The sequence below is a fragment of the Bubalus kerabau genome, chromosome 1, assembly GCF_029407905.1.
Source record: "Bubalus kerabau isolate K-KA32 ecotype Philippines breed swamp buffalo chromosome 1, PCC_UOA_SB_1v2, whole genome shotgun sequence".
In the NCBI taxonomy this organism is placed as follows: domain Eukaryota; kingdom Metazoa; phylum Chordata; class Mammalia; order Artiodactyla; family Bovidae; genus Bubalus; species Bubalus kerabau.
Window position 1 is genome coordinate 19,473,905 of NC_073624.1, and position 12,418 is coordinate 19,486,322.

The window sequence follows — 12,418 nt, forward strand, 5'->3', positions numbered from 1 at the left end:
AGTCATCTTGCTAGGAAGGAGGGTGTGAATGTGGACCAAGTTTAGATACTTTTTCTAAGCCAGAGTGACCTGGAGCATCTGTGATCTCGAACAAATTCATGCCCTCATTAGCCTTTGAAGAAGATGAGAAAACAGGGCAGTGCACTCATCGTGTATTTCCTTTGAGGAAAATGGTGTTTGAGGACCAATCCTCTAAAAGCATTTGACATGGAATGTGGTAATTATTAACAAAGCAAAAAAAAATTTACTTTATTCAGAATAGTTCATTTTGAGCAATTTCCATATAACACAGAGGTCAGCACTATTCTATTGAGATACAGGCAATTAGAATATCTGCGGCATGATCTTGTATTTAATACAACATCATGGAAAAGTCACCGTGGATGTTCCCAGGGCACTTAGTTCAACATCATCATACCCAGGGTCCCCTTTCTCCCCCTGGAGCAGCCAGGGGCTCTCTCCTCCTTCCCCAGGATCAGCTTCCTCTGTAAAGATGTTTAGAGAAGAGCCTGAAAGAGGAAAGAGAGGTATGATTTAGAACAGAGACAAGGGGGCCAGACAGTGAGGAGGAAGCTAGTTAAGCAAGTGGTGATGAAAAAGCATCCCTGGGACCCAGGGGTGGGCAGGGAGGCTCAGACTATTTCATATCAGCTACAGTGAGGATGGATCCCAGCTGTCCTCCCAGGTCCAGTCCATTTACTCTCTGGGGCCTCAGCTCATGTGGAAACCCTGCATCACAGGAGACCTGTGCTCACACAGGAGCTCTGAGAAGACCTACCTCCAGGCAGTGAAGTGCTAGTTATTCAGTTGTGTCTGACTCTTTGCATCCCTATGAACTGTAGCCTGCCAGGCTCCTCTATCCATGGGATTCTCCAGGCAAGAATACTGGAGTGGGTAACCATTCCCTTCTCCAGGGGATATTCTTGCTCAAGGGATCAAACCCCAGTCTACTGCATTGCAGGCAGATTCTTTACCATCTGAGCCACCAGGGAAGCCCATCAAATGCATGAGATTACCCATGTTTTGAAACTGTAGAAAGGTTTGGCATTGAGGAGCTCAAATTCACCCTTTCCTGGACAGAGACCAAAGATTACAGGGGATCAGCTAATCCCCACTCACCTGTCTGAGACCTCATCCCATCTTCTTTCTTTGGGAGCCCTTCCTCCCTGCTCCCCTGAGAGGCAGGAGGAGCCCCAGACACTGGTACTTCTTCAGCATCATCATAATCCTCACCAGGGGCATCAGTCCTTTGATCTGGGGCTTCTGAGGGCAGAGCAGGGATCAGATGAAACCACAGTAAGTGGGTTGATCTGGGAAATACCTAAGATCCCTTCTGACCCAGAGTTTCTGAGCTGCTAAATAGAGGCACCAGTCACTCCTTGTTTCAAACGATTTTTTTATCTGAGACCATGTTTCATTTTGATGTGTCCATAAACCAAAACATGATTTTACATATCTTAATATTTCCTGACTGAAAATATATATGTCAAAGCAACTCTCCCACCTTTGAGCATTATTAAATATTTTGACAAACTGTGCTTTACAGATGTTATTTTTAAAACCAGCATGTGTCACTTGTGATTCTGAACACAGAGAGCCCAGCCCCAAATGTGCAACATCACAGAATAGCCAGAGAAGGAGAAGGACAGACCAGATCCGGACACAAGGGATCCCTCTGGTCCATTCAAGGAACTGTAAAGGAAGACTTCCCTTACATCTCCTCTCTATGAGGAGGGAAACTCTCCTCTGCAACACTCAGCTGAAGCAGGTCCACCTCTATTACCTGGAGCAGATCTGGAGTCAATTTTGTCCTCACCATCTGACAGGAAGCCTAAAGTGGAGACAAACATCACACAACACACAGAATGACCCTCCCACACCCACGGGACCAGTGTTCAGGCTGAGAAGGGATGGGTCTGGCTCTTGCAGTGTAGACAGAGGCTGGGGCTCATGGGGCTGTAAGAGGCCATCCTGCCACTTTGGAGAGCTGCCTCTGTGAGCCTGGGGAATGTGTGGGGTCTGCAGATGCTGAGAAAATGCACACACCCAGTGGGTGTGACAACCAGAGGTCCCAGGAGGGCAGACAGAGACACCCACCTGGGCTGCCAAGAAGACCCTCCTTCTGAGTCACAAGGTGATCAAGCTCTTCATACATGGCTTCAGCAAGAGCATCTTCATAGCTGGATAAGGCTGAGAGATCCCCAAGCAGGTCAGATGCTGCCCCAGACACCCTGGTCCAGCAGGCCCACCCTTTATCTCCCTGATGTTCACACAGAGGCTGCCTGGACCTCAGGAGCATCTCCCACCCCGTGCACCATGTCAGCACCTTCTTTCCTCGTCTGACCTGAATTCACAGCTCAGCCCCGACTCTCTGGTCTCATAGGAGAGGCTATGAATTATAAGAGTTCATGCCCCAGTCCTAAGAACCTCTGTATACTCACCCCTTAGAGCTCAGCACGGAGCACATGGAGTTCTTCAGACTCACAACAGAGACCTGGCCTAGGTTCTCCTCCTCACACCTGCCCCATCTCCTGCCTCCACACACTCTCCCTGGTCACTGGTTCCCCTTGCAGCCCACCTCTGCACTCTGCTCTCCATCTGAACACCTGAGTCACCAGGATGATGAGGACCAGGAAGAGAAGGGACCCCAGGATGAGGCAGAGGACCCCAGGCAAGGAGAAGATGCCAGGGAGAGGACTTGAAACTGGTCTGGACCCTAAAGAGAACAAGGCAACAGGGGTGGGAGAAGGTCCTTGGCACAGAGAAACCCCCTGTGCCAGCATTTCCAGGGGCTCCAGACAATAGCCTCCCAGCCTCAGACACAAGTGCACTGACAGTGACCTGGCTCCCCCAGGTCTCATCCTGAGATGCGTCAACTCCACTCAGGCCAGTGTGGCCCCGAGGCAGAGCCGGGGATTGTCAGGGAGCTGCTCTGCCAGGACAGCCTCTGAGGACCCGGCTCATCTCTTCTCCTTGGACTTCAGGAGACAGAGCATCAAACGGTCCTGGGACCCGCACCTCAATGATGAGGAGCAACACTCAGGGGCAGGTGGGAGAACCTTAGATTCTGCAACACAGGAACCAGTCTCCCTTGGACCCCAGTCATGAGAAAAATGCGGCCCCAGGAACCAAGGCAGAGGAGTTCCCCAACATAACGCACTGGGCTCCTCCCCAACAGCCAGGGCTCCTCAGGCTCTTTCCTCTCCTGAGCTGTCAGAGGGCCCACAGAACAGGTCCCCAGACCTGAGTATTCTCTCCTGCCCATGGGTGTTCACAGTACCTGCGACAGTTGGGGGCAATGTTTTCCTTACACCTAAAGAGAAAAACAGCAGTATGAGGAAAAGAAATTGGCCAGAAAGCAGGGCAAACCCATTTTTCCCTCCTGAGCCTGAAATCAGACCTCAGTCTCCACAACACCAGTGTCCCGTCCTCCCAGCTCCCTCGTCCTAGATGAGAGCCCCAGGACCTGGACACTGTCTGAATACAAACTCCCCACCACCCCCGGCCCAGCCCACTGTCCTTGCGCTGCCCCAGCTCACCCAGGGTGGACCCCGAGCGCCTCACTCACCAGAGCACCTCACACCAGCATCCTCCTCGTGCTTGCAGTCACTCTGACCCCAGGGCTCCGCAGCACAGTTCCACAGGGAGGACTCCCGGCCCCCGCACCGCACCTCATCCAGCCAGACGCTCGCATTTCCAGGACCAAATGCCGCGGCCTGCACAGCTTCCAGGGCCTGGCCACAGCCCAGCTGCTAACACACCACCTCGGCCTCTGCCAGGCTCCAGGAGTCATCACACACGGTGCCCCAGAGGCCACTGTGCCAGACCTCCACCCGCCCTGAGCACTTGCTGTCTCCTCCCCTGAGCCGGAGCTTCTCTCTGTCTGAAAAGGCAGCAGCCCCTCCTGTGACTACCCTGGTGGGAGGAAGGAGCCCCTGGGAGCCACAGGGGAGGGGGAGGGGCTGACATACCTGTGCAGGGGGCAGCAGTTGGACAGCTCTTGGGTCTTCTTCCTGCACACAACGGGGAAACAGTGGATCAGGGACAGCTGGGGGTGATCTTGTCCCCAAATAAGATTATCTAAGGTCCATGGCTCAGTGCAAATGACACATGAAAACACAGGCTCATTCATTAACTCCTGGGCTGAAACTTTCACTACATCTGATCACAGCTGAAATTACTTAAATATTTACTTGTTTATCAGTCTTCACATCCCACAGCAAATATAAACATGGACATCTACAAATGTACACATCAGTTCAGTTCAGTTCAGTCGCTCAGTCGTGTCTGACTCTTTGCGACCCCATGAATCGCAGCACACCAGGCCTCCCTGTCCATCACCAACTCCCGGAGTTCACTCAGACTCATGTCCATCGAGTCAGTGATGCCATCCAGCCATCTCATCCTCTGTCACCCCCTTCTCCTCCTGCCCCCAATCCCTCCCAACATCAGAGTCTTTTCCAATGAGTCAACTCTTCGCATGAGGTGGCCAAACTCTTAATGAAAGTTCCATTAGAAGAAGGACCTTGTATATCTTATATGTGCCATGTTTCTGCTATTAGGACAGTGCCTGCACATTGTATGCGCTCGTTCAACAAATATGTATGGAAAACCTTTTCTAAATGCCTAGATAAGGACTTCATAGTTATTGAATGAATGGATGAATAAAATTCAGTAAAATAAAACTTTAAATTCACACTAATCAGTGAAATAGTAACCAAATATAAGTGCATGGTAATAGTCTATGATAATAGCTCATATTAAAAATAATCAGTCCAGAAGCACAGAGTTAATTTATACTCAAAATCTCACATACGTAATTTTAATGGAAAATTATTAGATAGATTATAAGCTACTCTTACCTACTATTCAGTGTGACAAGTGGGCAAGTGAAGACTACTGTTGTAAAAGGAAACGCTTTTTTAAATTTATTTTTAATTGGAAGATAATTGATCTACAATGCAGTGTTGGTTGTGTGTGTGTGTGTTAGTCGCTCAGTCGTGTCTGACTGTTTGTGACCTATGGAATGCAGCCCACCAGGCTACACTGTCCATAGGATTTTCCAGGCAAGAATACTGGAGTAGATTGCTATTCCTTTCTCCACTGGATCTTCCCTATCCAGAAATCGAACCCAGGTCTCCTGCACTGCAGGTAGTTTCTTTGCTGTCTGAGCCACCAGAAAAGCCCATAGTGTTGGTTAGGAATCTCTTCAAAAGGAAATATACAGGAAAGACTTAGTAGAATTCTAAGAAGATATATGTACACATATATGTACACACTGAGTAAGGCAGAAATTTTTGCAATAGAGTAAAAAAAAAAAAAAAACCTGCTGAGAAAAATTTGTATTGAGAAGATGCGGAAATAACAAACAAAAGACTGAAAAGTATATATAAAAGAATTGAAGCTGAGAGAAATAAATACAAATTCAAAGCAACACAAAAAACCAGAAGGGTAAATAGTACCTGTCATAAAGTATCAAAATTTGTATATTCTTTCCAGATCATCCTATCAAACCTCATACCCACTCTATGCAGAGAACCTCTGAGAAAATGATGGCAGGACCTTTGTGAGCAGGTTGCTCATTTTCATGGTCAAAGACTTTACCACCTCTCAATTCTCAGTGTTTAATTATAGGAAAAATATCATCAATGAAAGATCTAATAGTTTAATGCCTCTTTGGCCTCAAATGGAAAAGACAAAGAGATGAAAAAAGAGGCAAGGAAGGGAGTGAGCCTCTGCTTTTGAAATATCTCTTGCCACAGTCTTAGCTGTGGGTTTCAGGCAACATTCAGCGTACCATTCAAGGTGTACCTGAATGGGGGGGTATGTGTTTGTGTATGTGGAGGGGGAGGGAAGGAGAGAGAAAAACAGAGAGAGAAATGTTGAAGGAAGTAAGGTGCTATGGTTTAACTATTTGTCGCCCTCCCCAACATTTATTTATTTCATTCAACATTTATTTTCAAAATCCCAGTTCCCAATGTAACAATATTTAGTGGTGGGGCCTTCTCAAACACTTCTAAAAACAGAAGAAAGAAACACTTCCAAACTCATTTTATGAGGCCAACATTATTCTGATACCAAAACTAGATAAGGACACCACAAGAAAATAAAATTACAGGCTAATACTCTGATAAATACAGGTGCAAGAATCCTCAACAAAATATTAGAAAACTGAATTTGAGAATACACTAAAAGAATCATACACCATGATCAAGTGATGTTTGTTCCAAGGATGCAAAGATAATTCAACATTCATAAATTAATCAATGTGATACACCAAATAAAGAAAATGAAGGTAAAAGTCATATCTCAAAGGATGAAGAAAAAATGTTGACAAATTCAAAATCCATTTATGATAAAAACTCTTTTACAAAGTAGTTATAGAAGGATTGCATCTCAATATAATTAAGGACATATGAGAAGTTCACAGCTAACATCATATTTGACTGTAAAAAAACAAAAGCTTTCCCTCTGAAATCAGACACAAGACAAAATTATCTACTCTCACCACTTTTATTCAACTTAGTTTTGGTAGTCCTATCCAGATCCATCAGGCAATAAAAAGAAAATCAAGACAACCAAATCTGAAAGGAAGAGGCAAAACTGACACTATTTTCACATTGAAAAGTGAAAGTGTTAGTCGCTCAGTCATGTCTGACTCTTCACAACCCCAAGGACTGCAGCCTGCCAGGCTCCTCTGCCCATCGGGATTCTCCAGGCAAGAATACTGGAGTGGATTGCCATTCCCTCCTCCAGGGGACCTTCCCAACCCAGGGATCAAACCCGGGTCTCTTGCATTGCAGATGGATTCTTTACCATCAGAGTCATGAGAAAGGAGACTCCCTTACATGATATTATATATAGAAAACCCTAAAGACTTCACCAAAAATATGAGAACTAATACACTCAGTAAAGTTGTAGAATGAAAAATCTATATACAAAAATCAGTTGCATTTCTATGCACTAACAACAAACTGCCATGAGGAGAAACTGAGAAAACAATTCTATTTACATTTGCATGAAAATGAATAAAATATCTAGGAATAAATTTAACCAAGGAGGTGAAAGACCTGTACACTGAAAACTATTAGATACTGATGAAAGATACTGAAGATGACTCAAGTAAATGGAAAGATATTCTGTGCTCGTGGAGTGGAAGATCTAATATTATTAACATGCCCATACTACCCAAAGCAATCTACAGATTCACTGCAATCCTTACCAAAATGTCAATGGAAATTTTCACAGATACAGACAAACAATCCTAAAATTTGCATGGAACCACAAAAGACGCCGAATACCAAAGCAATCTTGAGAAAGAGTAATAAAGCTGGAAGTGTCATACTTCCTGTTTTCAAACTATATTACAAAGCTATATTAATCAAAACAGTATGTTGTTGGTATAAAAATGGACACAGAGATCAATGGAACAGAATAGAGAGCCCAGAAATAAACCCATATTTGTATGGTCAATTAATTTTTGACAAAGAAGCCAAGAAGATACAATGAGGAAAGGACAGTTTTTTCAGTAAATGGCATTGGGAAAACTGGACAGCCGCATGCAAAAGAATGAAACTGAACCACTATCTTACACCACACAAAAATCAACTCAAAGTAGATTAAAGACTTGATCACAAGTCCTGAAGCCATAAAATTTCTACAGGAAAAAACAGAAAATAAAATCGTTGACATCAGTCTTCATGAGGATTTTTTGGATTTGACACCAAAATCAAAGGGAACAAGAGTAAAAACAAGCATTTGGGACCACATAAGGCTACAAAGCTTCTGCCCAATTAAGGAAACCATCACCAAAATGAAAAAGCAACCTATGGAACTGGAGAAAATATTTACATATTATATTTCTGATAAAGATTATTATCCTAAATATGCAAGGAACTCACACAACTCAGTAGCAAAAATCAAACAATACAACTTTCAAACAATGGGCAGAGAAACTGATAAATATTTTTTTAAAGAATACATACAACTTGACAATAGGTACATGAAAATGTGCTCAACACTACTAATCATCAGAACATACAAATCAAAACCACAATGAGATATCACCTCATATCCTCTAGAAAGGCTTTTATCAAAAAGAAGAAAGAACAGGAGTTAAGGAGAATGTGAAGAGACAGGAAAGCTTTTGCACAATTAGAGGGAATGTAAGTTGATGCAGCCCCTGTGGAAAAAGTATTGAGGTGCATCAAAAATTAAAAATAGAATTGCCATACGATTTAGCAATTTCACTTTGGGGCATTTGGGGCTGAAGGAAACACTAACTTGAAAACCCAATGTTCAATGCAGCAATATTTGTTCGGTTGCTAGGTTGTGTCTGACTTTTTGCAACCCCATGGAGTGCAGCATGCCAGGTTCTTCTGTCCTTCGCTATCTCCCAAAGTTTGCTCAAATTCATGCCCACTGAATTGGTGATGCTAACTATCTCATCCTCCGTGGCCCACTTCTCCTTTTGCCTTCAGTCTTTCTCAGCATCGGGGTATTTTCCAATGAGTCAGCTCTTCTCATCAGGTGGCAGAAGTACTGGAGCTTCAGCTTCAGCATCAGTCCTTCCAATGAATATTCAGAGTTGATTTCCTGAATGGACTGGTTGGATCTCCTTGCTGTCCAAGGGACTCGCAATTCATTTGTGGCATCCAAGCACCACAATTCAAAAGCATCAACTCTTTGGCACTCAGCTTCTTTATAATCCAACTCTCACATCCATACATGACTACTGAAATAAACATAACTTTGACTATATGGACCTTTGTCAGCAAAGTGATGTCTCTGCTTTTTAATACTCTGTGTAGGTGTGTCATAGCTTTCCTTCCAGGGAGCGAGCCTCTTTTAATCTCATGGCTACCATCACCACCAGCAGTGATTTTGGAGCCCAAGAAAAGAAAATCTGTCTGTATCCACTTTCTCCCTTTTTATTTGCCATGAAGTGATGGGGCCAGATGCCATGATCTTAATTTTTAGAATGTTGAATGTTGAGCTTTATGCCAACTTTTTCACTCTCCTCTTTCACCCTCAAAAAGAAGCTCTTTAGTTCCTCTTCTCTTTCTTCCAATAGAGTAGTATCATCTGCATATCTGAGGTTGTTGATATCTCTCACGGCAATCTTGATTCCAGCTTGTGATTCATTCAGCCTGGCATTTCCCATGATGTATTCTACATATAATTTAAATAAACAGGGTGACAATATACAGCCTTGACGAATTCCTTTCCCAATTTTGAACAAGTCAGTTGTTTATATTCAGTTTCAACTGTTGCTTCCTGACCTGCATACAGGTTTCTCAGGAGGTAGGTAAGGTGGTCTGGTGAATTTTCCACAGTTTGTTGTGATCCACATAGTCAAAGGCTTTAGTCTAGTCAATGAAGCAGATATTTTTCTGGAATTCTCTTGCTTACTCTATGATCCAACAAATGTTGGCAATTTGATCTCTGGTTCCTCTGCCTTTTCTAAACCCAGCTTGTACATCTTGGAAGTTCTCAGTTCACTTATTGCTGAAACCTAGCTTGAAAGACTTTGAGCATAACCTTGCTAGCATGTGAAATGAGCACAACTGTGCAGTAGTTTGAACATTCTTTGGCACTGCCCTTCTTCAGGATTGGAATGAAAATTGACCTTCTCCAGTCCTGTGGCCACTGATGAATTTTCCAAATTTGCTGATATATTGACTGCAGCACTTTAACAGCATTACTTTTTAGTATTTTATAGCAATATATACAAGAGCCAAACAAGGTAAGTCTTCACTGATGGATGAATGGATAAAGAAAATGTAATATAGACATATATCCACCCATAAAAAAGGAGAAATTTTGCCAGTTTCAACAAGGATGGACCTTGAGGGCATTATGCTAGGTGAAACAAATCAGACAGAGAAAGAAAAATACCATAAAATCTCATTTATATGTGTAATCTTAAAACAAAAAGCAAGTTCAGAGATGTGAGTAGTTGGTGGCTGCCAGAGGTGGGGAATTTGGTGTGGCAAATGTAGTCAAAAGGTATAAACTTGAGTTGTAAAATTAATAGGTGAAGAGATATAACATACAGCATGGTGACTATAGTGAATACCATACTGTCTATTTGAAAGATGATGAGAAAATACATCTTAAACATCCTCATCATATAAGAAAAATATTTAACTATATATATATGGTTATGGATATAACTAGACTTACTCTAGTGATCATTTATCAATATATAAGCATTATGTTGTACACAGCAAACAATTATATCAATTAAAAACTTTTAATAAAGCAAGTTTGGAACATGTGGATTAAATTAGCTCCATCATTTTAGAAACTCAATTTAAACGTATCACTTAGATTTTAAAATATCAAATCTCAATACTATCCTACAGGGTTGGGACAGACGCAGAAACAGATAGTAAGTCACCTGCACATGAGATGTAGGCTTCCTCCTTTGGAGAGCAGGAACTGTATTTCCAAGGGTCAGAAGGACACTGCCAGAGAGAGGTATCAGTTTTCCGACATTGGATTAAATCTACCTACTGGGGTCTAGAACCTTCCCTGAGACTAACAGAAGAGTTGAGGGTTCCACTGTCCCACAGCCAAGCTGTCTGCAGATCACGGACACAGTGAAGTCTTCCATGGGGCTGCGGCAGACACTGCCCCAGGTCCCGTTGTAGAAAACTTCCAGCCACCCAGCACACTGCTGGTCCTCGCTCACCATCCTGAGGGCCAGGAACTCTGAGATTGAAAGGGAGGCGATGGGACACAGTGAGCACCCCACTCAGTGCTCTGGGTTTTCCTCTCTCCCCAGAATTGTGAACACTCATCTCTGACTCAGCTGAGGAAGCAAATCCACTAGATGACCAGAGTGAAATCTGTCTCCTTTTTATCTGACTTTGTCCATCTGTGTCTGTCTTTCTAAATATTTCTACCACCATGATGTAGTGGATATGAACTGAGAGGAAGACCAACCTGGACACCTTCAGGGAGTGGAAGCTGATACCTGCTTCCTGACAAAACATCAAAAAGAGTGTATGAAAGGGGTGTGATGTGGACAGTGTGGAGGCAGATAGAATAATGGACCTGTGACTGCTTCCTTATCTGGCAAAGGGGACTTTACAGATGTGATAAAGGTAAGGACCTTGAGATTACCCTGAAATAGGATGGATTAACCACCTGAGCACAATCTAATCACAATCTTAGACTCACTATCCTTTAGAGTGGAATACTTTTCCTCGTTCTGGTTAGAGGGAGATGTGAATATAACAGTTAGAGATGTGGAGTGTTGCTGGTCTGATGATGAACAGAAGCAGGTTATGAACAAAAGCAGGCAGGCAGTTTTTAGAAGCTTGAGAACACAAGAAACAGATTATTTCCCAGAGGCTGAGAGGTGATGTGACTCTACTGAAACCTTGATCCCCATCCTGTGAGATTCCTGCTGGACATCTAAGCTACAGAAGTGTAAGGAAGTACATGTGTTGTTTTAAACCATTAACTATGTGGAAATTTGATACAAAACAAAAAAACTAGCACCTTGGCTTTAAGACTTCTCTACCATATGTACCAGAAGAGTGAGCCCTGATTTCAAGGAAAACTGAGAAAAGGCTCTGCCAGCAAACACTACTGAGGAGAAAGGACCAGAATCTCAGCTGCTGCAGGAGGCAGTGAAAGCACCTCGTCTTCACGTCTGCTGGAAAGACAGGTTCTATGGGAGGAAGCCTCCTTCTCTGATGCTTTCAGCATCTCTCCCTCAGGGATCAGACCCCCGTCCTCCTGGGCCCTCCCCTCCCCTAGTCGGTGGACAGTGTGGAGTGCTGACCCGAGCAGATGACCCCCGCGTCCTCCTTGTGTCTGCAGTCGTGCCGCCCCCAGCCCCGGGAAGGGCACCTCCACACGTGGGACTTCTTTCCTGTGCAGTTCAGGTCGTCCAGCCAGATGGGCCCTGATTCTGCCCCGAAGTGAGCAGACCCCGTGGCATTGAGGGCTTGTCCACAGCCCAGGTGCCTGCACACCACGCGGGCATCGTCCAGGTCCCAGTTGTCATCACAGATGGTACCCCAGGAGCCCTGGTCAAGGATCTCCACTCTCCCGGCGCAGGGACCGCCCCCATCCACCAGGCGGAGTTGTCTGCTATCTGAGGAGAGAGAAATGGGACAATGAGGCGTTGACCTGGGGAATGAAATGGTCTTCTGTCCTGTGGGACCTTCACCTGAGCAGTAGGGGGCGCTCTCCTCTGAGGCTGCAGACCCTGCTTGTTCAGACAGGGAGTCATTGCACTGGGGCAGCACCTGGGTGCGGTTTCCTGAAAAAAGGGCGATGATTAGAGGGTTGGGAGGGTTGAAGAGCAGGAAATTCAGTTAAGCAAAATAATTTTTAGGAGGGGAGGGGAGTTTGGGGGGAAACAGTCCCTGGCTGTTCACCTGAAACTGTAATAACATTG

General features: G+C 44.4%; 1 pseudogene; it reads right to left on the bottom strand.

Annotated features, from left to right (window-relative positions):
- Positions 1-363: 363 nt before the first annotated feature.
- The window catches only part of LOC129644278 (antigen WC1.1-like), a 43,724-nt pseudogene continuing 31,669 nt past the window's right edge, over positions 364-12,418 (bottom strand).